This window comes from Lepisma saccharinum, chromosome 20, assembly GCF_977018435.1.
Source record: "Lepisma saccharinum chromosome 20, izLepSacc3.1, whole genome shotgun sequence".
In the NCBI taxonomy this organism is placed as follows: Eukaryota; Metazoa; Arthropoda; class Insecta; order Zygentoma; family Lepismatidae; genus Lepisma; species Lepisma saccharinum.
The window spans coordinates 18,932,615-18,959,405 of NC_139248.1; positions in this window are offsets into that span (position 1 = coordinate 18,932,615).

The following is a 26,791-nucleotide window of genomic DNA, read 5'->3' on the forward strand; positions in this document are numbered from 1 at the left end:
TGCACTACTTGACACCAAATCAACGAAGTAGACGACTTGGTGTTGCACCGCGTAACCAACTAGACAAAAAGTGCAGACAACTACACGGGCTTATTGACTAATATTATTTGCCATTAAAGTTTTGAGAAAAACTGAAGAACTTACTATTGATCCAACAACTACATTAACCTACATTAATCTTAATAATTGCACCTGCACTTACACATCATATAACGCATAACTATAACCCCCACAGTACAGGGTGTGCAAAATATATTGGTCCATATCGTAATCAATAAAAGGAGTTTACCTGTCTCGTGCACTAGATCTATCCAAATAGCGAGTCCACAGACTAGCACACACAGAATGTCTATTTAACTGGTTACGATAAGTTTACGCCGAATAACATCTCCCTGGTCCCTTAATCGTCAGAGTCCAATAACTGAGTGTTCTCCTGAACATTGAGCAACAGACTCACACCTAACTTGGTGCCAAGATCAACTCTTTCTTCCCAGATCCAAAACTCAACTCTCTTCTCTCGCTGCCCAAAACAACAACTGAGCCTCTCTCCCAAAAAACACACACTCTTAACATCTCTCTCCTGCTCTAAGCATTAGTTCCCCCTTACTTAACTTCTCCTCCCTTCTCCTCTTGACATTCAAAGCTTCCAACAATGCAAAATACCTCCTACCTCAGTTGACACATTCTTGTCTTTTCTACAGAGTGACTGAATTACTCAGGAATGCTAAGGATGATACAATATTGTAAGTCCATAATATCATCAATAGTAAACAGAAACATTTGAAAGAGGAATATTTCCCATTTTACACAGGCCTTAAATGCAATCGATTGCACGACAGATGCACAGTTCCATTCTCGCCAAACCTACTCAAGTATGCCTTGTGTGACATTTCCGTTGGCTATGTCGATTCATCTTCTTAATTCTGATATTATCGGTAGAAGTGAAGTAACATAAACATTCTCTTTGATAAAACCCCACAGGCAGAAATTGCACACTGAGTCCAATCGCAAACTCCACACAAGACATGTTTGAGAAAGTTTGGCTAGAATGGAAGTACCGCCTGTCGTGCCACACATGGACCACGCATCCAACGCATGTAAGGTCTGTGTAAAATGGCAAATATTCCTCTCTCAATGGTGGTAATATTACGTTCTTCTGTTCACTGTTGGTAAGAAAGTGGCCTTACAAAATCGAACAATATTTTATGCACACCCTTGTATAGTATTACAAGAGTTAAATGGAAGTCTTAAAAGTCCAATAAAAATTGTAGGGCAGACTGTATACAGCTCAAATTTATACGAGTTATGAACTGTTAATTACAAAACGACCTCAAGGCTGTAACACTAATCAAGTGAGCTTCAAAACGCCATTTTTGTCATTTTAAAGATGGCGTCTCCTGTAAACACTTGCGCCAGTGAAGAGGAGTGGTTTCTTGCCCTCTGTGAGCTTAACACTTACAGAAATTTCTCGGCAAATGAAAATTCAATATCTCCGTGCATGCTTACCACACCAGCAAGTTTACTAATGGAGGTGAAAGTTCAACAATGGCCTCAGCTAGCAGGCAGATGGGTGGAAAGGACTTCGCGGTGGCTCATAAGTACCTGCACGTGGATCCCCAAGGACTTATTCTTCTTAAGATATACAGGCACTAACTCAAAGTTTAGAATTCAGGGTTATTAAAAAAGAAGAGCAGATTTCAAATGTTTATTTCTCACGAACTATAAAAGATAGAAACACGTGCCATACATTAATGGATAGAGGAAGGTTCAAAGTTTTATGGTTGAAAGTTTTAATGTTTGCACTCAACATGAGCACCATGTGTTGTCCGACAAACATCAAAACGGTACTCCATTTCTTGCCACACACGAATTAACTGCTCCCTAGTAATTGAATTGATAGCTACAACAATTCGATGTGTATTGAATGGAACTAGTAGGCAGTATTCTAAAACTTTGAACCTTCCTCTATCCACTGATGTATGGCACGTGTTTCTATCTTTTATTTCGTGAGAAATAAACATTTGAAATCTGCTCTTACTTTTTGAAAACCCTGTATATCAGAAATGTATATATATTTGCACCAAACTTGTGCAAAAATACAAACAATAATGTAATATATAAGGAAAAAACAAATTACTGTTTTCATCTTGTACTAATTACTTACTACATAATTTTACTGCACAGTATAGATACTACTCAAGGTTCTATTCTATCATTGTATAACCTTATCATTATATTTATTGTATTATCGTGATCATTATGTTTTCCCATGCCTCTTATTGATTAATTGTATTTGTGACAAGGGTTGGTTGTAAGACCAAAACACGCCTGCTGTTTCTCATGAATAAATGGATTTGTGTCATTAATGAAAAACTGTGTTTTTATGCAACCTCTCGCTTGTCACACACTCGTGATGCTCATCGATAGTACAGGGGGCTACAAATGTACCATTCAGTTGGCTTAGATATTGTATATGTTTGCCGTCCATTCGCGTCAGGGGCAATATATAAACAATCTGAGCATATAGTTCAACCGTCTCTCGAAATAATTATTTACTTATTAATGATGTGGTTACACTTGGCTACACTGTGTTTAGTAGACATATAATATTATACTTTTCAATAAAGAGTGTTTTAAAAGTTGCGCAACCCACACTTTGAAAATGTATATCACGAAAACCGTATTAAATATTTACACCGGGTTTGCTGCATTATAAAGCCTCATCCATTCAGATATTTTTCAATGCTTAACATTATGAATTTACTCCATACAGAAAAATTAAATAAATTAATGACTACCGGAAGGCAGCGTTAAAGTTTTTCCAGAAATGGACTTTTGAGTGAGAAAACTATGTAAGAAATTATCGGAGAGCCTTAATTAGAGGTATGATTACTGACGCCATGTAAGTCTGTTATTTTCAACCAATAATGATCATGTGCAGCATTTGATGGATTTATTACTGGTGATTTTATGGTTTGAGTGAAAAAGTTCTATTTTTGGGACATATCTCCGCAGCTGGCAACACTATCAGGTTGAAATTTTGTTCCCAGACGCACGCAACATGTGCCTAAGTATTGGCCATACATTTACAAGAAAATCAAAATCATAATTTTGAGCCGAAAATTGAGTTTTATGTGTAAATTTCCATGCACCTGGCAACCCTGCCATTCCAACACAGCAGGACGGGAGCTTGTTACGAAACTGTAAGGGCGAGTCATAAATACCGCTTCTACACGTCTACTATTTTTATTATTATTACAATTTGGACATTAAGTGCTCTGATTAATTCACCAAACTATTCATGTAGGCTATCACTGGGTTAATAAAATTATCATTTATTAAGTAAAGCAATTACAATATTTTATAAACATTGTAAATTTGCTAAAAACATCTGAGAATTGATCTTCAGCACTAAATACCAACTCTTAACAATATGTGGGATCATTGTTGGTGTTTAATATTGTTGATTTTTTTATTTTTGTCGTCGGAAAACAGACACAGTCTGACAACAATAGTAAACGCAATACTGATGTGTCACACACAGTACACCATACTCCAAGTTTTCTTTTTGGATGGAGCGGTACCTCTTGGAACGCATGACGATTTTTAGCGGACCATGTTCAGCTGTTTTGGTAGCGCAGTGGTAGCGTCGTTGCCCTGTAATCAAGGTGTCCCTGGTTCGAAACCCGGTGTAGGCGCAAGTGGTTCGCATCCCACTTCAAACTGTAGGTCCAGTCCCGGTTAGCCTTACTATGCATAATGTGGACTTAAAACACCAAATCAATCAATCGATTATCATGGTTTACGCATGTCCCCTTCTGCGGCAGGGGTTAAATCCGATGGCGACCACTTCTTGTTTTGTCTGTTACACTTCCGGTTTCTCGAAATCGACGCACTAGTCGTAAAACAGTTGCTTTGTGAGGTACAGCAGAAGCAGGGTATTTTTCTTGGAAAACCTCTTGCACATGAGTGTAACAATGAGTAGTAAAATACTCTTGAACAATGTGCACGTGCTGCTCCAATGAATACGTCATGCTGAATCAACAGTGCACTCTAGAGGCGAAGTGAGAGCGAAGAAAATTCAGGGTAGCCGGAGGCAGCCTAGGATTCTCTCAAGAGTCCAATTTCGGTACAAAATCATGATATATGATTTTTCACGTAAATGTGTGGACATTACTTAGGCACGTGTTGTGTGCGTCTGGTGACAAAATTTCAACCTGCTAGTGTTGCCAGCTGCGGAGATATGTCCCAAAAATGGCACTTTTTCAATCAACCCATAAAATCACCAGTAATAAATCTATCAAATACTGCACATGATCATTATTGGTTGAAAATGACAGATTAACATGGCGTCAGTCATCATACCTCTAATTAAGGCTCTCCGATAATTTCTTACATAGTTTTCTCATTCAAAAAACTGGAAAAACTTTAACGCTGCCTTCCGGTAGTCATTAAATTATTTAATTTTCTGTATGGAATAAATTGATAATGTTAACCATTGAAAAATATCTGAATGGGTGAGGCTTTATAATGCAGCAAACCCGGTGTAAATATTTCTTACGGTTTTCGTGATGTAAATTTTCAAATTTTGGGTTGCGCGACTTTTGAAACACTCTGTAGAACAAAAGATCTCAGTAAACATGGGTCTGCAAACGAGCCGTTTTCGAGATAATTGCGAATGTGTTTACAAGCCGCCACTGACTTCAGTGTTTGTAAACGTCGTCCTAGTTGGTAAAATGCTATTAACACAGTAAGAAAAGTCATTCGAGATCTCATTGCTTTTATTGACCATTCTAATTACTTTAACAAACGTTAGTAAGCTACATGTTACAATTACTGTAGACTCGTACCTGTTAAAGGAGCTGTTTAAAGTGTAACGCGCAAGGAGTGAAGCACTCGGTGTTTACAAAATGCAATCAGTGACGGCTTCTAACCACACATTATTAGCATTTTACCAACTAGGACGACGTTTACAAACAATGAAGTCAGTGGCAGCTTGTAATCACACATTCGCGATTATCTCGGAAACGGCTTGTTTGCAGACCCATGTTTACTGAGACTTTTTTGCTTCTATTATCGTGTACTTTCAGCTGTGTCAGTTTGCGCTATTACTTATGAGACACCCTGTATATTACTTGTGGAATTTTTTAGATAGCTGTGCTAACCACGTCGCCACTGAGCCAGGCCAAATATGTTGCGGGGAAAAGCCAATTTTGCCTTGGCCTATTTCATTAGTTCATCGTCACGATTAAAGAAACAATGTAAGAAGAGGCGCAAAATAATCGATGTAGAAAGATGAAAAGCGTTAATGCAATTAGTGTTGCCAGAGCTTTATCAGCTCTCAATCAGGAAGTTCAATTTTCTTGCACGTACATCTGGGAGGAAATCATCATTTTCCTCCCTGTAAACAATTGCAAAACGTATCCAACTGCAAGTAAATACGAGAGAGAAAAAAGGTTCACAACACTTTTTAATCGATTAGATAAAATTACGACTTTTCCTTGTTCTTTACGAAATTTCCTTTGCCGATCATGAGGATGTGAGGATCCTCTATGGAACCCCAGGAAGTCCCTTCGTCACGACGCCATTGTTTCCTGTTGATGACACGAAGCTGTCTTCGGACACAGTCACCCCCGTTCATTCAGCTTCAAGTGAGTGTGAGGAGCACACCATCATCAATTTTTCATCACCTGATGACTCTAGCTGATCCAAGCCTTGGTAGACGTTGAGCCTTGCTATTTGTATTGAGGAGTTTCGCCGAGGAATCAGGTAAGAAAAAGTGTTTGTTTTATATTATTTTTCATACTATTTCTACTTACAATCTCCACACAGATTTTAAATGCGTGTGAAGGCTCTCAAATGTGGATTAAGGGCCGGGAGACCCGGTGTACCCCCTTGGTTAGTACCAAAACCTTGTTACATTTTGTTAAATAAACACTTCACATCATAGGTGTAGTTAGGACTTTATATTTGGGTGTGCACAAATAAAGAAAAATGAGGTCTTGTACCTTTTTAATAGCATATTTTGCAACACAATCACTTGGCTCTTTAACTGCACTGATGTTTGTAAAGGAATATAAATTCACTAAATGACAGTGTTGGAAATTTCTGAATATATGTAGTAGAAAATCAAATTGCATAGAAATTACACACCCACAAAATGTTCATAAATGCAAACAAATACATCAAAATACACGTCATCTATAACAAGAGACGTCTGTCAAAATGTACAATGTTCTTAAACTCATCAATAACTTCATTTACATCAATAGACTAAGCTTTTTCCTGTTCCACAAATAGCAAGAGCAGGGCTTCCAATCTATCCTGCTTCCGAGTTCCTTTTAATTTAGTTTTAACTTGGGTAAGCTTGAAGAAAGCTCTCTCTCACACGTTGAGCTTGTGACAGGTATAGAAGAAAGGCACTGTAGTACAGAGTAGAATGCAGTAAATATCTTATTTCTCCAATGACATCGAAAAACTATAGACACTCGTTTCATCAGCGTTAATGCACACGTTTGTACCAAGTAATGACATTTTCAACTTCTTACAAACTGCAGCTTATTTTCTCTGTTATTGAAATATCTGTCTTTAATTCTCTTTGAATTGCTCTAGGCACACCCGGCACACCCCGTAGCTACGCCTATGCTTCACATATAAAATAATCATTTCGTACAACCGTACAAAACATACACCATTGCTTCGCTACATTAAAACAACAAAGTCACAGAATACAAAATCTAAAGTTAAATCTGGCCTTGATGAACATTCAGCCACCTTTATAATCTTACTCCTCACAAACTTTATTTCTGATTATGCGAGCATGGCTATTTGTTTGTTTGTTTGAGTTTATTTCCAAGCTCACTTTATTCACAGAAATGCTAATCGGGACTGGACCTACAGTTTAATGTGGGATCCGAACCATGATGTGCCTCTACCGAGTGCAGCGTGGTTATTTGTTGTAACAACAGATGGATTTATTGTTGATAACAATTAATTGAAGTTAGTGCTAAGCGCACACGGTCTCAATCGTTCAACAATGAACAAGAAAGAACCGGACACACCTCGTCTCAAAGCATCAGCCTGACTGGCTCGTGGAAGAAATTGCGCAACCACAGGTGGGGCAGGGGGGCATTGCCCCCCCCCCCCAACCTTGATCAGAAATGAGTATATGGAGCAAACATTAACGGCAAAGTGTACCTGCAGGAGACAATTACAGCCCAGAGTTTCCAATTTTATGCAAATAAAAATAATTTTCGTAAAATTTTCTTGCTCTCTTCGCTCGCAATGCCTGCTTTTCTTAGTCTTGCCAAGTTCAGAGCCGTAGCTAGGGGGCGGCGGGAGACGGCTCTGGGCGCCGAACAATCTAAATGAAAAAAAGTTGTCAAATTGATGGACAGTTTTTTTTTTAGTCTACTTTATGCACAGAAAGGCTAATTGAGACTGGGCTTATAGCTTAAAGTGGGTTCCGGACCACTATGTGCCTCCACCGGGTATCGAACCTGGGACCCCTTGATCACAATGCGACGATGTTACCACTACACCATCGGGGAGGCACAAAAGTTTTTAAAGAGAGAACGCATTGGCGTTCCGTGAAATTATTTGCACCCTATTAAATTAATATTGATTTCAGCCTGCAAAAAAATTGGATCCAAAAAATGTCTTGCTCGTTTCGCTCGCAATTTACATTTGTTCGCCGTAATGCATTGTAAATCACCAGACAGGGAAATAAGACTTGTCTTAATTCATTTCGTTTTAAATGCATAAACAATTGTTCTGAGAAAATAGAGCATGCACATTTGAGAGACAATTTATGCCATTTTTGCTGTTGGTTTATTGTGAGATGGATGAATTTATGAAAGAAACTTTGAATAAGTACACAATTTACTGTCCACGTCACTACAAGTTGCATATACGTATCTCAAACTATTGTGCATGAAAGTTATGTCAATGTAAAAAAAGAATTATATTTCGAATGCATTTATCAAACATTTCTGATAGTAATAATAATGTTGGTCCTGGGTTCGAATCCCGGCTTGGACATGGATGTTTCCGATTATCCATTCATCATTTTCATCATGCCATCACTCATCCCAATCTTCGCAAATTAGGCAAAAGTGGCACAAGAAGCGAAGTAAAATAGAGCAAATCAACTTTATCATTATTATTATTAACATTATTTTTATTAACATTAGACCTATTATTATTAAAATAATAATTATTATTATTATTATTATTGGTACGTTTATCCTAGTACTTTCCCCTCCCCCCAGACAAAAATTCGTAGTTGCGACTCTGTGCAGGATTACTAACCTTTGCAGAAAACATTACTCGCAGCGCACGGAATACAATCCCCAAACAGTGACGGCGATTAGGGGGGGCGAGGGGGTCAGTTGCCCCCCAATTTTTGCCACTTTTGCCCCCGCAATATGCTAAACCTTATCTCTCAAGGGAAAGTAAACTGTCCTTGCCCCATTTCTGGACCTTGTCCCCCCCCTCGTTTTGGAACCCAATCGTCGCCACTGCACCTCAACATATAATCGTGTTTATAGAGCTGTGTAGTTACTTTTCGAACGCACTGTACATTGTAAATTTATGTAGTAATTAAAGCTAAGAGATTACTGTTATTTTGCATTATGAATGTATTAAATAAACACATACTTACAATAAACGCGTTGTATAACAGTAACACTAAGGTATTCTTAAAATAAGGCTAATATTTTTCGTCATGCAAACCGTATGTATAAATAAGGGAGGGACAGGGTGAATTGTAGGGGAAATCCACCTGGATTCAACACGAAGCACAATCTTACAGAGATGCTATTAGAAAACCATAGCTAAAGTTATGGGCAAAAACTGCCTTGAGTTTCGTTTTCAAATCTTCCAAAATGAAGGCTGTAGCACAAATATGAACAAAAAGCAGAATACAGATAGACTTTTCACCAATACCGGATATCGCCTTCCGTGCATGTGGAACCCAAGATCTATGAAAAGTGGCACAAGACGTTCAATATGTGACCTAACCACCAAAATGTTCAGGTTCGAGTCCCGGTCTGAAAATGAGTATTCTTCGTGACTTACCAATATCATGTAAACATCCGGACCTCCGTGGCGGAGTGGCTAGCACAGTGGGCTGCGATGCCAGGGATCCTGGGATCGAATCCCGCTCCGGCTTGGTTGTGTGTGAATGTCCATTCATCAATTTTATCATTTCATCACTCATCCCCATCTTCGCAAGTTAGACAAGAGGCACAAAACGCGAAGTAAAATAAGCTAAATCAATCAATCAATCAATCGAACCCGGAACACCATGCGTCGTAGCGTCTGTGCTAACCACTACCTCACGGAGGCCGAATTTTTCAACAGGTATTCCTTTAGTGTACTGTTATTTACATATAAAGATAATTGAAACTAACATGCGTGAATAATTCGTTTAGAAATCTATATTTGAAAAAGAAAAATGTGTTTTGGACCGTCTTGTATGTTTTCTCATAAATCGACAACAAATGCAGCGTAAGAAAAACGGACCATTCAGAGAGAATAATTTTTCAAGGGATTAAATTATTGCCATACAATATTTGACAGCATGTTATATTTCTCTAATCCCACAAGAGTGATATATTCTGTGTCTATCGTGAATCATCTCTATAAAAAAATATTTTCTGCATAGATCGATGATTAACAACAGGGAAAGCGAACGATTTCTCATTAGATTTCTGAATTTCCTTATTCCGACTTTTCCGAAATAAGTTATTAACTGGGCTGGAAAGGAAATGGCTGAGACGGATATATCAAGGTGAGTCACTAAAAGGATGTTAAGCAGCCATTGGTTGATATGCGTTTGCGTTATGCGGAGGACGTTTTTGATTAAATATAAGTGGAAGTATAAAAGCGTTGAAATTTTTCACCAGGATCGGTACAGAGATTTTTAGTACTCAAGGAGTTGTTACACAAGATAATTCCGTAACTTCATAATAAGGTAATATGAGCCAAACAACAGGATTGTCAATATCGTTGCGTGATAGTTTCAACGGGAGTGGAGCTGTGCTACTCTTCATCAGCTTTCAGACCGAAGCGACATGAAGTGACAAGTAAAAGAGAACTTCCAATGTATATAAAAAAAGTTATCTGCGCATTTGTGACCACCAGGCCAAGGAGACACGATGCACGAGTCTGAGAAAATGATACAGCTATAGCGACAGCCCACATGTGCAGCTTGTGGCGTTACATGCGTACGATAGGTTTCTTATTTTCGGAAGGTTTGCCAGTGGCACTGTTGCTTATTACTTCAGTATAAAAGATACCTTAGTTGCTACACGGCAAAGGGGTGATCATTTAAAGGGAAATCAAGTAACCTGTCGTTCGATACATTTCTAAACTCTCAAGACTTCTTTTAAAAACAATCCCTTGTCGAAAGGTTGCCAATTATTTTCAAGTCTTATGTTACAAGGGATGTTCTGCAATAAACAATGGTCACACAAGAACTTTCAGTTCTATATCGAATATCACTAATTGACATACCTGTATGTATTCATCTTGGTAAAAGACTGTCCACTCACACTATGCTATTTCTTTGCAGATCACATGACCACTTCTGGGAGAACGTGAGTTTTCTTTTCCTTGACGGCTCTCACCATGTTCGAGAACGAATACCAACTGCTTTTCCATGGGGATATCCGAAACGTGAGCTGCACTTCGGATAACAGATTTGCATCACACGATCCAGACGCACTTCTCATCCCCATAACTGTCCTCTATGTTTTGATATTCACCATGGGAGTGATTGGAAACATAGTCACTTGCATTGTGATCCATAGGAACAAGAGCATGCACAACTCAATGAACTACTACAGGTTTAACTTGGCCATTGCAGACGTCCTGTTCCTCTTCAATGTCTTACCTTGCCTCATAGTCTTCTTATGGGCGATTGAGTTGAGCTCACCAGCCGCTAGAGGGTTCTTCAAGACGGCAGTCGCGGTGCAGGAGTCGTCATCAATAGCATCAGTGGTGACCATCACCTTTTTCTCGATAGAGAGGTACTTCGCCGTTTGTCATCCTCTGAAGTGGCACACCTCTGCTAAGGACAAGAGGACCTTCGTCTTCATAGGCATAGCATGGCTACTGGGGCTTCCTTTTGGAGTTTTCTCCGCCTTCTGGTCCTATGTGGTGGCGCATCCGATCCTGGTCTATGCTTCCTGCGACTATGAGGAGAGAGGAATTCCCGGATCTTTCGAGTTGACTATCATCCTCTTCTTCCTGCTGCCTTTCATCAACATCACTGTTCTCTGTGTTCTGATATCTCGTCGCTTGAAGCTACCATCTCGGGCAAGCTGGAACGACAAGCAGCGTCAAAAGAAATCGAAAAGCATCTTCAAGGTTTTGCGTAAGTATGACAAAGTTCACTTCAACTATACTCCTTTCAGTGGTAGAGCCACTTAGACAATGGGTAATTAAAGATCATTCACTGACTCATGTTGATGCGTCTTCTTAAGGCACTACAACTTCATACATATTGAATGGTTTGGCCTTCCCAACATTATCGCCGTCTGAATACTTGTCTCTCGTATCTCCACGTTTCGTCAGAGATAAGTTGAAGACATTATCGTTCTCCTTACAAGTTAGTGCGTCACGTCCCGAAGCGACATATCTTGTTGTCGAGTGGTGTGAATTATCAACATTAATAAAATATTTACGTTAATATTATATTTAAACTCCACATACGACAAAATTCAATCAGATCTCCTGCAATGTCTGTGCAGTTGGACATAGGACAAAATAGTGATATCTCTACATTTTTCCTCTCCTGGGACATATTTGTCCACTTTCTTATTGTCATGGTTTTCAAATCTATTATTTGCCTAAAGCTCGTGTTCCAAGTTATTTCAATTTATAGATTTCTTTCGTTAATCTTCCATAGGCGTCCAAACCATCTTAACCTTTCTGATTTGATGACAATTCATTCGGTATAATTTTATAGAGTTCTTCATTAGTTCTAATTCTTCCTGTACCATAAGGTTCTTTCAGAGGTCCATATATTCTTAAGATTTTCCTTGTAAATATTAAAAATCGATTACACATACATATGTGATTGATTACAGATCTCATTATGGTATGATAAAGTCTCAATTTAGCTGGTTTAGTTAAAATTTACCTTTTAATAAACATAAATTAGCAAAAAGAATGATATATATTGCCAAAATAATTATCTCTCTAATTCCTTCCTCCATTGTGTTTCCTCTGTTTATTACTGACCCAAGTTCTTTAAAGGATTTCAATTCCCCTATTTGTTCTTCGTTTATAATTAGTTCTTAGTCTATTTTTACTTTGTAATTAGTCTACTTTCACTTAGTAATTAGTCTACTTTTACTTAGTAATTAGTCTAATTTTACTTCGTAATTAGTCTACTTTCACTTAGTTATTAGTCTACTTTCACTTAGTTATTAGTCTACTTTTACTTAGTAATTAGTCTACTTTTACTTAGTAATTAGTCTACTTTTACTTAGTAATTAGTCTAATTTTACTTAGTAATTAGTTTAATTTTACTTAGTAATTAGTCTACTTTTACTTAGTAATTTGTCTACTTTCACTTAGTAATTAGTCTAATTTTGCTTAGTAATTAGTCTACTTTTACTTAGTAATTAGTCTACTTTCACTTAGTAATTGGTCTAATTTTACTTAGTAAATAGCCTACTTTTACTTAGTAATTAGTCTGCTTTTACTTTGTAATATTCTACTTTCACTTAGTAATTAGTCTACTTTTACTTAGTAATTAGTCTACTTTTACTTAGTAATTAGTCTACTTTTACTTAGTAATTAATCTACTTTTACTTTGTAATTAGTCTACTTTCACTTAGTACTTAGTCTACTTTTACTTAGTAATTTGTCTACTTTTACTTAGTAATTAGTCTACTTTTACTTTGTAATTAGTGTACTTTCACTTAGTAATTAGTCTACTTTTACTTAGTAATTACTCTACTTTTACTTAGTAAATAGTCTACTTTTACTTAGTAATTAGTCTGCTTTTACCTCTTGCACATCGAAGCTATTTTGTTTTCTTCGCGTTAATTATGAGACCTATTTGCAAAGCTTCATTTTTCAATTCTTCAAATGTTTCTACTAAATGTTTATTTCGTTCTTCCTGTTAAATGACATTTGCTACACATTGTTTTAATCTAGTCCATGGACGCTATTAGGTCAAAAAATTTTGGAGAAAAGTTAACCTTACGGACTATTAGATTAAAAATGAAATCTTCCTGTTTCTTAGTTATGAATCTTATGAATTAAGTTTTATTTCTTACATGTCAGGTGGAATAATTCAAAAGCCTGACACCATAGGACAACTTCTTTATTACTTCAGATAGTGAAAAAGGGAAAATGTACATTTCAATCTAATGTGCCTGAATTTTCAACGTAGAATGCATCATTGAGGCTGTACATTGGTACTAGTCTCAGTCATAACAGAAAATGTCTTGTAGGTAAATTGAGAATAGATTACTATAATTTCTGTACATGGTACAGTACAGTTTTGCGTACTTATATGAAAATATGCGTATGATCATTTTATACCTCATGTTACAGTTTACACTGATTCCTATAGAGAAAACAGTTTTCCGCCCTACGTGAATTAATATGTACGCTATGTTTAAATACACAAAATATGGAAAATTACAAATGTACATATTGAAAAACATGAAAAATGAAAGTACTGTATATAACTATCACATGCGAATGAAGCAATGAGGAAGTTCTTGAACATCAAGTTGCAAGTTTTGATTTAAGTTCACTTTTTTTGCACAGGCAGGCTGATCGGGACTGGGTGTACAGTGCCCCCACCGGAGACAGACCACGGGACCACTTAATTATAAGGAGAGGTCGTTACCACTACGACATCAGGGAAAACGCTCTCGAAGTTTTTCTTACTTTGCTCGAAATATTAAAAAGAAATGAACGATCGGAAATAAATCAATTTTAAGAAAAACTCTCAACTCGCATCCCTAATCTTGGCACCACCTACGAGATATAGATTGATTGATTGATTTAAAATTTTTGGGTTCGTCAGTAAGCATGGCCATTTTGCACCCTTCAGTGTTCACGGGGGAGAATCCCCTTATCTAAAACCCTTACCGCGAGATAGAAAATGTGAGAGTGTGATTTAAAAATTAAACTTACGTCAATATTGGGGTACGATGATATTCTATAGTGTCCTTATTTTAGAATTACATATTGCATAGTACAGTGTAATTGGAATCCCTATTATTCAGTTAAAACTGTATATTTATCAATCTTAAATTTAACAAACGTTCTTCTCTTTCTTCCAGTCGCCATCGTGGTAGCATTCTTCACTTGTTTGGCGCCCTTTCAGACTTATCGCGTCATGAGGGTGTACATGATAAGATTTGGTACACCGTCGAACACCGTTGCTCAAGTTTTCTACATCATGAAATACACCTCCAGGATATTCTATCTGTGTTCAGGAGCTATCAATCCAATCCTCTACAATGCCATATCGAAGAGCTTCAGGGAGGCGTTTAAGGTTGGTGTAAAGACAGTGCTTTGTAGTGATATGCTATTATACACAAATTAGGAAACGTAAAATCGTGGTTTCACTGTATATACAAACATACTTACACAAGTGTGGAAGTGTATATATATATATATATATATATATATATATATATATATATATATATATATATTACAGTGAAACCACGATTTTACGTTTCCGAATTTTAAATTTTCCATACATCTTACGTTTTTCACCTTCGTCCTAAGAAATGCGTTCCACCGTATGTACAGTATGTGTGTGTGTGTGTGAGAGAGAGAAAGTAAAAAGTAAGCCAAGCTGTATTTTCGTAAGCTTTGTTTGCACAGAAAAAACTGGTTTGTTTGGAATTACCAAAAAAGTTTGGTTGAGCTATTTGGTTATGCTTTTTGTTTCCGATAACCAAATGTTGCTTGTAATTACTAAATAATTTTGTTTAAGAATACCAAAAAATTTGGTCAGACGAAATATGGTACTCGTAAACAAAATGATGCATATGTAAGTAAAGAGAAACAAAACGTTTGGTTTAATTTACTATATGTGCGTGAGCGTGCTTTCAAATTTGAAATAACGATTGTCCAGTTTCGTCGAGTGTAGTATGAAAATCGTTTGTCGAAAATTGAAACTCATGTAGATAGATAATTTCTCGAAGCGAGTCTTTATGTTGTTGTGTAACCTAATATTCTGAAAAAAAGCTCAGAATATACTTACTTTATACTGAGTTTCCTACACCGGCCGCTAGATGGTTCTGTTAAAATGTGTAGAAGAAACATAAGTTCTTGGACACCAAATAATGGTATGTTTGATTATAATCATAGTGAAAAGTTGTGCTTTAACACTCTTCAAAAGATAAGTGAACGTCAAAGCTACAAATTAAAAAAGAAAATGTACTGCAGTGAATAAAAGTGAATCTCCCATGAGCAACCTCTTTGATTCTGGACATAAAAGTAGAAGCTAAGTGTTTCGTAAAATAGGGAAAACAATTCAATCCATTAATAAAACACTCCAAAAGGCCGTAGACTCCTTTATTCGCTGGTGCAACCAATGGAAACTATCAATAAACTCTTCAAAAACTCAGGCAGTAGTTTTCCTACCTCCCCACTGTCGCTCCAAAATACACCGAAACCTCAAACTCTTGGAGATTAAAATAGAGGGGAAACGCATCTTACCTTCAAATCACGTAACATACCTTGGGGTTACCATAGATGAAAAACTGACCTGGCGCCCACACTTAGAAAGGATAAAGAAGAAGGTAAAGAACCGCCTAAACCTATTATGGAAACTGGTGGGTACATCTTGGGGATTACACCCGACAACAGTCCTAACCACCTACAAAATGTTCTTGCGCCCAGCCATCACTCACGGGCATATTGCTTGGATTGACGCTTCTGCCTTCTTCTACGACCAACTGGAAATCTTTGAACGGCACGCATTTAGATTGGCTTTCCGGATTAAATTACTTTATCCAACAGCACTACTGTATGACAGAATTTCCTTCCCGACTATTTTGTATTGCGTCGAGAGCCATGATATCCGAAAACCCAGTATTCTGGAATACCATTCATCTTGATATCCGACATGATGCAGCACCTACACATATGTTTACGCCATTACAACACCTGCTCACCATGTATTCATGTTATCTAGATGATCTAGACCCACAGAAACACGAGTACGATATATATCATCCATCGCAGTTATCACGCCATATTTATCCCACCACTACAGCCTAAGCAGTACCAACAATACTCCGACTCCAAATATCGAAATTCATATTTACATTCTTCTCAACCAAGCCCAAGAGTAAGTTTACACATACGAATCACCAATCTTAAAAATCAAATAAAAAAATATCGCAAAAAAACAAAAACGCACCAGAAACGGATAGTTCACGTGAACTTTCTATTCTGAATGTGTATTATGACATCAGTTACTTTCTTAAAAGTATCCACCCTAAGTAAAATTAGCCAGATTATAACATAAGTAATTATGAATAAATTATTTAATAAATCGTTTGGTAATTTTGACTAAATTATTTGGTTTTCCTAAACAAATGGGCTACATTTTGTTAGATTTACCAAAATATTATTTGGTTTTGGTAACCAAAAGATTGTTTACGACAAACAAACTTGACCAAATCTTTTGGTACTGGTGAACAATTGTTTGGTTGATGCCTATTAAAACAAACGATTTGTTCACCACTACCATTTTTTTGGTTAATCCAAACAACTGCGGTCTTGATTTTCTGACGTTGCCCACGATGTGAAAAACACGTTCGGAATCAATTACTTTCTTGCGAGCTACTGAAATCCAAATGACGGAAAATGAGATCGCTGGAAATAGAAAACATATCTTCTCGGCCCACGCTTTTAAGTTTGTGTGTTTCTGGAGTCAGTAGAATTCGAAGAATTACATTAGGAAAGAGTTACATAACTAAGGAATAAGACTTTCAATATCTCAATGATTCAGCCATTCATTCATTTGCTTTCTGCCTCTTCACTCCTTCTTTCTATATCTACGCGGGCGGGGTATATCTTTCCTCCCCTATCTGCCTCTCTGTGTATGTAGTATGGTATTCTCCTTGTCTTCCTCTTTCTCTACCCTCCAGTCTCTCGAGTCCTCTATATACGTTTGTCATTTTTACCCCATCAGTGTCTAGCTATTCTCATCTCTTTGTCTTGGTATTATTGGTCATATAGAACTACAAACTTTGCTTTAATGTTACCTCAAGTTTTCCACTTCAACCTTCGACATGTCTTCTCAATCTGTCCTTTAATATCTCTAAATATATATGATGAAACTTGAACCAATATGTATTAAACTTCTGTCGAAAAACCTCAGATCACTTAAACGTTTTCTATTTTGATGTCTCCTCGAACATTACATTATATTATCCTCTCGTTCTATGACCCTTCTTCTGAAGTAACTAGCAATAGAGTTACGTAAGGAGTTGATTCCATAGAAAGTGAGAGACACACTCTTCTTTCAAAGGCATCCTCCCTTTCCTCTTTTACCAGCTCTGTTTCTTCACAAACATCCTGGAAGATTGTACAATGGAAAGTCTAATAAAACCTTAATTGTTTTTGTTTCCTATCTAGTAGATTTCTTTATGTAGGGTTGAACACGTTTGCTGCATTTTGCAGAGACCTACTGCTGATCTACATATACAAGGTGGCGCAAATGTCATCACCTGATTTTCTTAGCCTATAGCTTGGGTTTTAAGTTAAACAAAGGAGGTTTTTTGGTGTTAAACTTTTATTGATACTTGTAAGTTGTATGTCCTCAATCTTTAAAGATAACATCCAATAAATGACCACCATTTAAATTGATGCAAATTTGGGCTCTTCTTATTGCATTTTATTTATTCCATGGTGTTGAAAAGAATCTGCGGGAAATGTTTTCAATTTCATGCTGAATATTGTCCTTTAGTTGCTGTAACGTCTCTGGCTTATTTACATAAACCAATGACTTCAAGTATCCTCAAAGGAAAAAAAATCTGGAGCGGGCAAATCGGGAGACGATTGGGAAAAATGTTGTCTAAATTCTCGTTGTGTCAAGATTACAGATAGATTATTCCTTAAAAATATTGTCACATTTTTTCCACGTTCTTGTGGGGTATATTTATTCATTTTCGCACACAATAAATTTCGTGAGTGTCTTCCATTTATCTGACAAAACACTGCTGATATAAAGAACAAGATGTCAAAATAAATGTCAGTTCAAATAGGATGATGACTTTTAAGTCACCCTTTATTTTTAAATTGAGTTAGTGCCTGTATACCTTAAGAAGATATATGTCTTTGGGGTGTGCGTGCAGTCACTTGTGAGCCACTGAGAACGCCTTTCCACCCATCCGCCTGCGAACTGAGGCCATTGTCGAACTTTCTCCTCCATTAGTAAACTTGCTGGTGTGGTGAGCATGCATGTTTTAGGCTGACAGAGAGCAAGGTGCAAGGTGTATAGGAGCCGCCATCTTTAAAAATAACAAAAATGGCGTTTTGAAGTTGACTTGATTAGTGAATTGTGAATTGTTTATTTGTATTTTTCTCGTGCGAGCTGTACACTGTACGCACTACATAAATTTTACTTTACACACACTTACTCTTTCCTTAGAGTCGTGTATTAATATTGTAACCTCTTTACGTTAATATACAGATACTCTTAGTAGTTGATCAGGTATAGGATAATAGAAAATTAGATATAAGAAAATTAGACATAATGAGTATGGTATAGCAATCAAATAAAGTTATGTGTCTGTTTTTTTTTTGGTCTCCAGTCTCTATATAAGTTACCTCTATTCCAATCTTTCACTTCCCACACAAACCCCCCCCTTGCACTATTTCTCGGGCTGTCTTTCACACTTCCATTCTCCCCTCTTCTTTATGATAAGGGATGTTTACACTTTACGTTACACTATAAAGATGGCTCGGTTTGAGCATGATCACTAATTTCGCTGTCTTCTCTAATAGCTTCCCCTCGCCGTTTTCTTACTTCCCACAGGTATTGTCCCGCTTCTTTTGTTGCAACCTTGAGGTCGTTTTGTAAATAACAGTTCATACCTCATCTAAACTTGAGAAGTACACAGTCTGCCCTACGATTTTTATTGGACTTTTAAGTTTTCATCTTACTATTGTAATATTGGCAATTCCACCCACCAGTCTTCTTGGTCTTTATAAATTTCCTTCAGTAATGAATTAGAAACTTTCACTAATCATTATTTCTTCTTTTTTGCTATTATTCTCTCCTAAATTTTCACATGATGATCATATTTTGTTTTCAATTTCAGAAAACGCTGCCAATAAAGTGTTTAGAACGATATTGGGACAGAAAGTGTACCCCACCGTGCTCTGAACCTGAGGGGTCGAATAAACGGACCCAAACAACGGACTCTGAAGAAGCATTGTAGTGACCTTTCTAGTGATATTTTTTTTACTTCAACAATTATCTTTCTGCCATGTTTTCATAGATGTGATCTTGGTGGAAAAAGTGTGACAAAATCACGATTGAACTTTTATTCACAGTGCTACTTTCTGTGAACTGCGTTTGTGGCGCTGTAGTCGGTAGTGTCCGTAATGGCTTCCGCGCAAGAGAAAGTGCAGTGTTTCACGAAAACTCAGTCTGTATCCTTACAAAGAGCAAACTGGAAATGTGGTCTTGTCGAAAGTGACGTCACCTAGTGCAGTTCGAAAGCGCCAAGTACACAAGCAATCGAGACCACAGCGAGAAGCACGCATCGTTGCAGGCTTGAGTACTTGACTCGTGGGCTCGTTGTTCATTTGTTTCAAATCACGGAGGTAGAAAGCAGGGTTGTTTAAGGTCCAGGAACCCATAAATTCTAATGGGTTCTATTGGGTTCCGGTGCAGGACTGGAAACTTTTTTCTCGCACAATTTAAATTCGGTCCAAGTGGCGTATTGTTACATTGAAAAAAGGTTCCTGGACCGTATTTAAATTGATCCGGAAAAAGGTTCCTGGACCGAATTGAAATACTTTACAGCTAGAAAGGTTCTTTACGGTCCAGAACTCATTTACGATTGCTGAATTTCTCTCCTGGACCGGAATTGAATTTATATTAAATTCCTTGACCTTTAACAACCCTGGTAGAAAGTCATCAAGTTGCTGGATGAACATTCTAACGTGTTGAAATGCATGCATGAGAACATTTTAAAATGCTGTGCGATTTCTATGGTGAAAGACAAGTGTATACAACGCGCGAAAAACATGTCTGCCCTAAGTTTTATCTACTGATCGCATTTGGCGCTGCAGTCGCAGTGCAATTTGAAACTATATCTTTCACTTCGATCGTCTCAGAGCAAAAAAGGTTGGTACACAACGTGTACTTTTACAATTTGGCAAGGTTGCACAGCACTGAGAAAATGTTATTCGGGAGTATATGTACAGCAAATTCCAAATCCGATGAATTGAGAAGGGTCGTCAGATAGCCTGGCCACCTAGGCCACCTGATGTAACTGCATTGGACTTCTTGTTGTGGGATTTACGTTGAGGTCACAGTGTATCAGAGAAGTGTAGATTTACAATGCCCACCTACCGGCTGCCGGCCTGACTCCCGCTTGCCTCAGCAGATGTGGAAGATCATCGAACCAGTTACGGAGTGACGTGTGGTCAGCACGACGAACCTCTAGTTGTTACGTTGTTACGCTTCCCCACGAGACTCGAACTTGCGCACGTTCCGTAGCCGGAGCCAAAAGACTCATGTCTTAGATCGTCACAGTGAGGAACATTTATAGGATATATGTATGATTACTGTGTGACAACTATTAATATACATCCAGATGATAGCCACGGACTTACGTTATCAGCAGACTGAAGGAATGAGTAAAATTTAGTTCCAATAGACACCAACATCTTGCTTCCTGTTTTAAATCTCCTTTATGCGCAGGTTAACTGATCGGGAGGGGACCTACAATTTAAAGTGGGATCCGAATCACTGTGCAATGTACCTCCACCGGGTATCGAACCCGGGTCGCTTTGATTACAAGGCGACACTGTTGCCACTACACCAAATTGATCAATGAGGTGTGTGTATGTATGTAATGAAGGTAAACCAGAGTACTGTGTATATTTTACCCATATTTATAATTGTTCATTGTGTTTCGTTAGTACAAAAATAAATTACACTATGACTAAGTCTTAATCAATGAAATATATGTGTTAATTCTAAATTTCCTAAAATCTCTGTCATCGCTGAATGAAGTCGGAAATTTCTGAACGATTTAAAGTTTGTTAAAATTAATACACTGCAGCTTGAGCTTGGTTCTACATTCAATTTAAGTCTCATGAAAACGTATTAGGAAAACTGGTCTTTGCCACATTAAGTTATAAATAAAACTTAATGTGGCTTGTTTACAGCATTCAATGAGCATGATTCTTATTAGGTATTCATAATCAGTTTTTAAATGTGGAAAAATAAATAATTTGTGCATATTTATACACTAGGCCTTTTTCTTAATTTAAAAGTGGTTTAAGTTACAATGTCTGTAGTAGCATATGTGAAACTTGGTCCCTTACATTAAAAGAGGAACATAATTTAAGAGTATCTGAAAATAAAATCCTTTGGAAAATATTTGGGATGTGGCACGAATGAGAGAGGAAAGAAGGATTCTTGTTGAGAAATCTGATGGTAAGAGAAGCGTAGGAACACGAGGGATAACGTTGAGACGAACGTAAAGAAAATCAGTAAGGATGGAAAAGATTGGATTGATCTTGCTCAGGATAGGGACAGATGGAAGGTTTGTGCTGCTGCAGCCATAAACCTTCGGGTTTAAGAATTCTAGAGAGTTACGGTAGTTAGTTAAGTTATAATGTCTGTTTTTTGTGCTGTTGCTGTGTGTAGGTCCCAAGGTGGAAATATTTCGTACTATTCTATCTCGAAGGACTTATGGCTTTTGCGAGCAGTGGACTCGAGCTGCACTTGTTAACATAAAGTATTGAATAGCTTTCAGTTAACATTTCAGTGCAGAAGCCTAGTATATGCAGACTCCAAAGCTCAAGCTTCTATATCTAACACATAAGAAGATTTTTAATTTAAATGCAGTTCGAAGTATAAGTCTAGAAGAAAGCGCCTTCTACAAATGAGGCTTGTTTACCTAACACTTCCACTTCCGCTTATTTAGGTAAACATGTGTTTACAGGAAATGTGAAGAAAGAAGTAAACACACGTGTCTAAACAGTCCTTGTTTACTTTAACTCCTAGAAAAAATATATCAAAAAACAGGCACAAAGCACAAGTGGAATACAATAACGAACGCATGAATCATACAGTGATCAACCTTACAAGGCAAATAAAGTGTAAATCACCACCCTGAGACCTTCTGTAAACAAACCGTCTCACCGATTCAATGTATCACTCCCCGTCAGATCTTCCCGCTAGCATAGAACTCGTCATGTTGAAAGTGGCACTACTTCCTTGCTGCTCGCATGATTATTTTTAGAAAATAACCAATGTTATAAAATATCATTATGTACACAAATCTCTAGCTCATTGAAAATTACAATGTATATTCCTACAAAATGTTCACACTGATCTTGCCTTGCAATGTCACCAAGTTATGTTACGAAGTGCACTATATTTGGTGGAATAAAAATCATTATTAGGATGCTTGTCAAAGTTTTCAACAGCAATAAATTTACGAACTTTCTTTGTCTTATCATCATCAATATATTTATTAGACTTACAGCATTGCATATGGCTGTTTATGCCCATTATATATTTTATTTACATAAGATACAATTTACATAACGTCTACAAACAAATTTAAAATACACTCCTATCTATATATCAAACCTTAGAAATATACATTACCATGTTATATCATTTTGTCTAAAAAAATGCAAGTATAATATATTCAATTCGCATGCAAGAAAGAAGTCAAATTTATGGGAAATGATTACTGGTGCAAAGAGTTGTTGCTTAATGAGATAAGTTTTTAGAGACAAATTTTAGGGTTTAGAAACTCGTATATTCTGTGGCAGAGTTATAGTTAAATAATTACTAAATTTAAGAGACTTTACTAAAATGAAGTAACTGTTTAATAGCAGTGGTAACTAACACGTGGAAGTGAGACAATTAAACCTTTCTTCTAATCAAATTAAAGATTCAAATACAATTTACAAACGTTTTATTTGATAAGATATTCATATCTTTTCCAACGAATGGATAGTTTATCTTACATATTACCTCAAGGATTTTAGGCAATATTGAAAATCAACTTTTAAATTAAATAATACAGAAGGTCGTTTCACGTACATGGTAACAAAGTTAGAACCCACCTCACCTTAAGAAAAACCATGATGCCACGAGCGGTGGTGCTCCACGTGATACCCCTGTCTTGCAACAATGGCCCTGCAGCCGAGTTTACATTGGAGGAGACTGCGTTGAAGAAGACATTGATCCAAACGATCATATTCCTCCCGACAAGCTTTCCAAAGACCCTCAATTGTGCGGGGCCGTCTGCTTCCCAAGGCTCGTTTCAACAACGGAAACCCACAAAAATCCATGGAAGAGGGATCGGGTGATTTCACAGGGATGTCTGTAAAGAGGATTGCATGAATGCCCGTTTTACGTGCCATCCAATCCATGTATGCCTGCGTGGACTTTGCCGTATGACTGGAAGCCTTGTCCTGGTGGATGACAACACGAGATGTGTCGCTGCCATAGAGAGAAGGAATATCATGTCTGTAAAGTGGCTCTAAAATATTCGCCTGGTAATAGGCTTCATTTATTTTAGCCTTTTTTTTCACTCCGCGCAGTGGAAGTTTGCCGTTATGGCAGTAACCACCAACAACCATGAACCCGCGTGGAATACTTTCAGCACATTCACGTACCCACTCAGATCGACCTCTTGCATCACGTGGACGATAGTAGATGGTCCTTTTTTTTACCACATCCCGACAGATACACCCATGCTTCATCCAGGGACACCACATACTTCCAGCGGTCCCTTGCCAGATGGCGTTCGTAGAGCTTCCGACTGTTGGTCTTCCTCTCTTGGACATGTGAGGCACGCAACTTATGAACTTGAGCCTAGTGCTATCGCACAAGTTGTAAATCTTGGGCTATGATGCGATTTACAGTTGCAGGGAAACATTGCACTGCCTGTGCAATCACTCTTTGCATTGCAGGGTTATCACATCGCACCAAGGATCTCACTTTCCGCACAACATCGGAGGAACGCTTGGGCTTCCGATATGTCCGAGGCCCACTTTGACTGGTTTCAGCAACAGGTACGGTGCAAGCTTTATGGCGATTCAACACTGCATTGATGCCCTTCTTTGACACATGGAATGCTTTCATGTTGCACTGTTTATCTGGCTATAACTATAACCAACGTCGGAAAGGGCACAGATGTACCCCTCCCAAAAGACTGGATTTTTTGGTGCCATATAAACACTCACTCACACACCAATCATCGTCTTTGAAAGTCAACGCACAGTACTTTCGTCCTACTAGCTCTGGCTGCTCTGTGCTGTGCCTACGTGCTGCTCCCTGGTGATCGAAATCGTTACCATCAACGTGAAACAACCTTCTGTAAATTATCTTCATAACGAAGCAAATGACCCAAGTTTCTCAATTCAATCTTACCAAACTTAAATTTCAACAAAGATACCATTACATTTTCCTTATCTTGTTTAAGAGATCTAAATTAGTGGATGGGGGATTCAGCAATTTTGGATTCAGCAATGCAAGTGAGATGAAACAACTTATGTTCGCGTAAAGAAAGGGAAAGTAAAGGAAACTATAACCCCGAACTAATTATTATAAATCTAGAGGAAGGAAGTGCCACTTCACCCCACCATACATTACCAAATACCTGTAACCCTTATGGACCCAAAAAGGACTGAGCAAGAGTCTGCATCGGAGGAGAGTGACGCCAGGAACAGCCAGGCACCTCCTCACTTACAGGCAGTGATGTGCGTCTACGCGTAAACAACGATAGTCTACATTCTACACGTAGACTATTTTATACACGTAGATTACGTAATCTATGTAAACAACATGGCGAAAGGTGATAGCTTAGCAAAGGGCGCCGTGGAATTAAAAGAAAATTATACTGCGTATCAGTTGCTGATGTGTAAGGATAACTTTTCATACTCTTTCTTCCAAATTCGAACAATTTCTCACCCAGAATGAAACCTAATATTGGAAATATTCTAGTGTTGCATGGGAAAAAGACCACTCTTAGCTCACGACTGCCATCTGTTGTTGTTTTTTGCATATTATTTATCTTCTTCCATAGTTGATAATAGAAGAGACGAGAAATTTTGTTAAAAATAGGGTTCTTTTCATTTCGTCAGGAATCAATATAGTTCAAAATGTCACTTTCCTTTCATGAAAGCCTTGAAAATTAATTTTAATGCACTTTAGATTGTCTACGTAGTCTATGGAAACTACAACCCAATGTAATCTACGCATAGATTACGTGTAGACAACGCATGTAAACGTAAACGTATAGTTTACCGCACATCACTGCTTACAGGTCCCGTGACGTCACTCCCACACCCTCTCTACACTAAACTCTGTTTCGGTTATCTCTCGAGCAAGCGACGCAAGCAGTTACGCGAGACCACTCGACCAATGAGCACGCGAGAGGGAACGGGATTGCGTTGAGGGGGAAAAGCGACTGCCGTTACCAGCCTTCGCAGCAGCGGCAGCGTGTACCTGCTTCGCTCTGCCCACTCGTTTTGCCCCTCTTCTCTGCTTTGCTCAAGAGAAATACGGAGTAGATTAAGCAATTTACTCCTGGGAAATTTAAGATTTTGTTTTCTCTTTGGGAGAATGTACGTTTATGACGTACAAGCGGCTGCAATTCGCAATCTAAGATATTCTCTAAAACAACCAGAGGCGTCTCCTGAACGCATGCGGTGCACGTTGCGCATGCGTCGATTGTGGGGAAAAGGACAGCTTACTCTGGGACGACATTAATCAGCATTTCTACATTCTAATTTCTTCATATAGGAGAAGTATTAGAGGCGTCTCCTGAACGCATGCGGTGCATATTGCGCAAGCGTCAATTGTGGGGAAAAGAACAGCTTGCTCTGGGACGACATTAATGAGCGTTTCTACATTATATTTTTTTCATATAGGGGAAGTATTTATTTTACACGAGAGCGCTCAACTAAGCTTATATTACATTTATTGGATCTGAAGTGAAATAAAGTAATAATTCTTTTCCCACAATTGATGCATGCGTCACTTCAGATCCAAGAAATGTAATATAAGCTTAGTTGAGCGCTCTCTTGTAAATACTCCTCCTATATGAAGAAATTAGAATGTGGAAATGCTCATTAATGTCGTCGCAGAGCAAGCTGTCCTTTTTCCCACAATTGACACATGCGCAGCATGCACCGCATGCGTTCAGGAGACGCCTCTGGAAACAACGTACATAACAATGCTCTTCTTACATATAATTTCGAACATGAACGTTAAAACTTTTACCGCACGTTTCATAAATGCAATTCAAGTTGCTGTGCTGATACAGTATTGCACATATTTCGGTATCTTAGCAACGTGGTTGTTCGCCCCATCGGAGTGAAAACGGTCGACAAATCATCCAATTTCCGGTTAAGACAATCGTGGCTTCAAAATGCAATAATCCCACGTGGAAAGGGTCAACGTACACTCAGACCAGCTGTGGGAAAGCAACTGACTTTGCCCACTCGCAGACATAAATCTTCATTCTTGGAGCCCCCCGAGACACGTGGCGTATGCAACCGGAAGGACACCACGATGCGA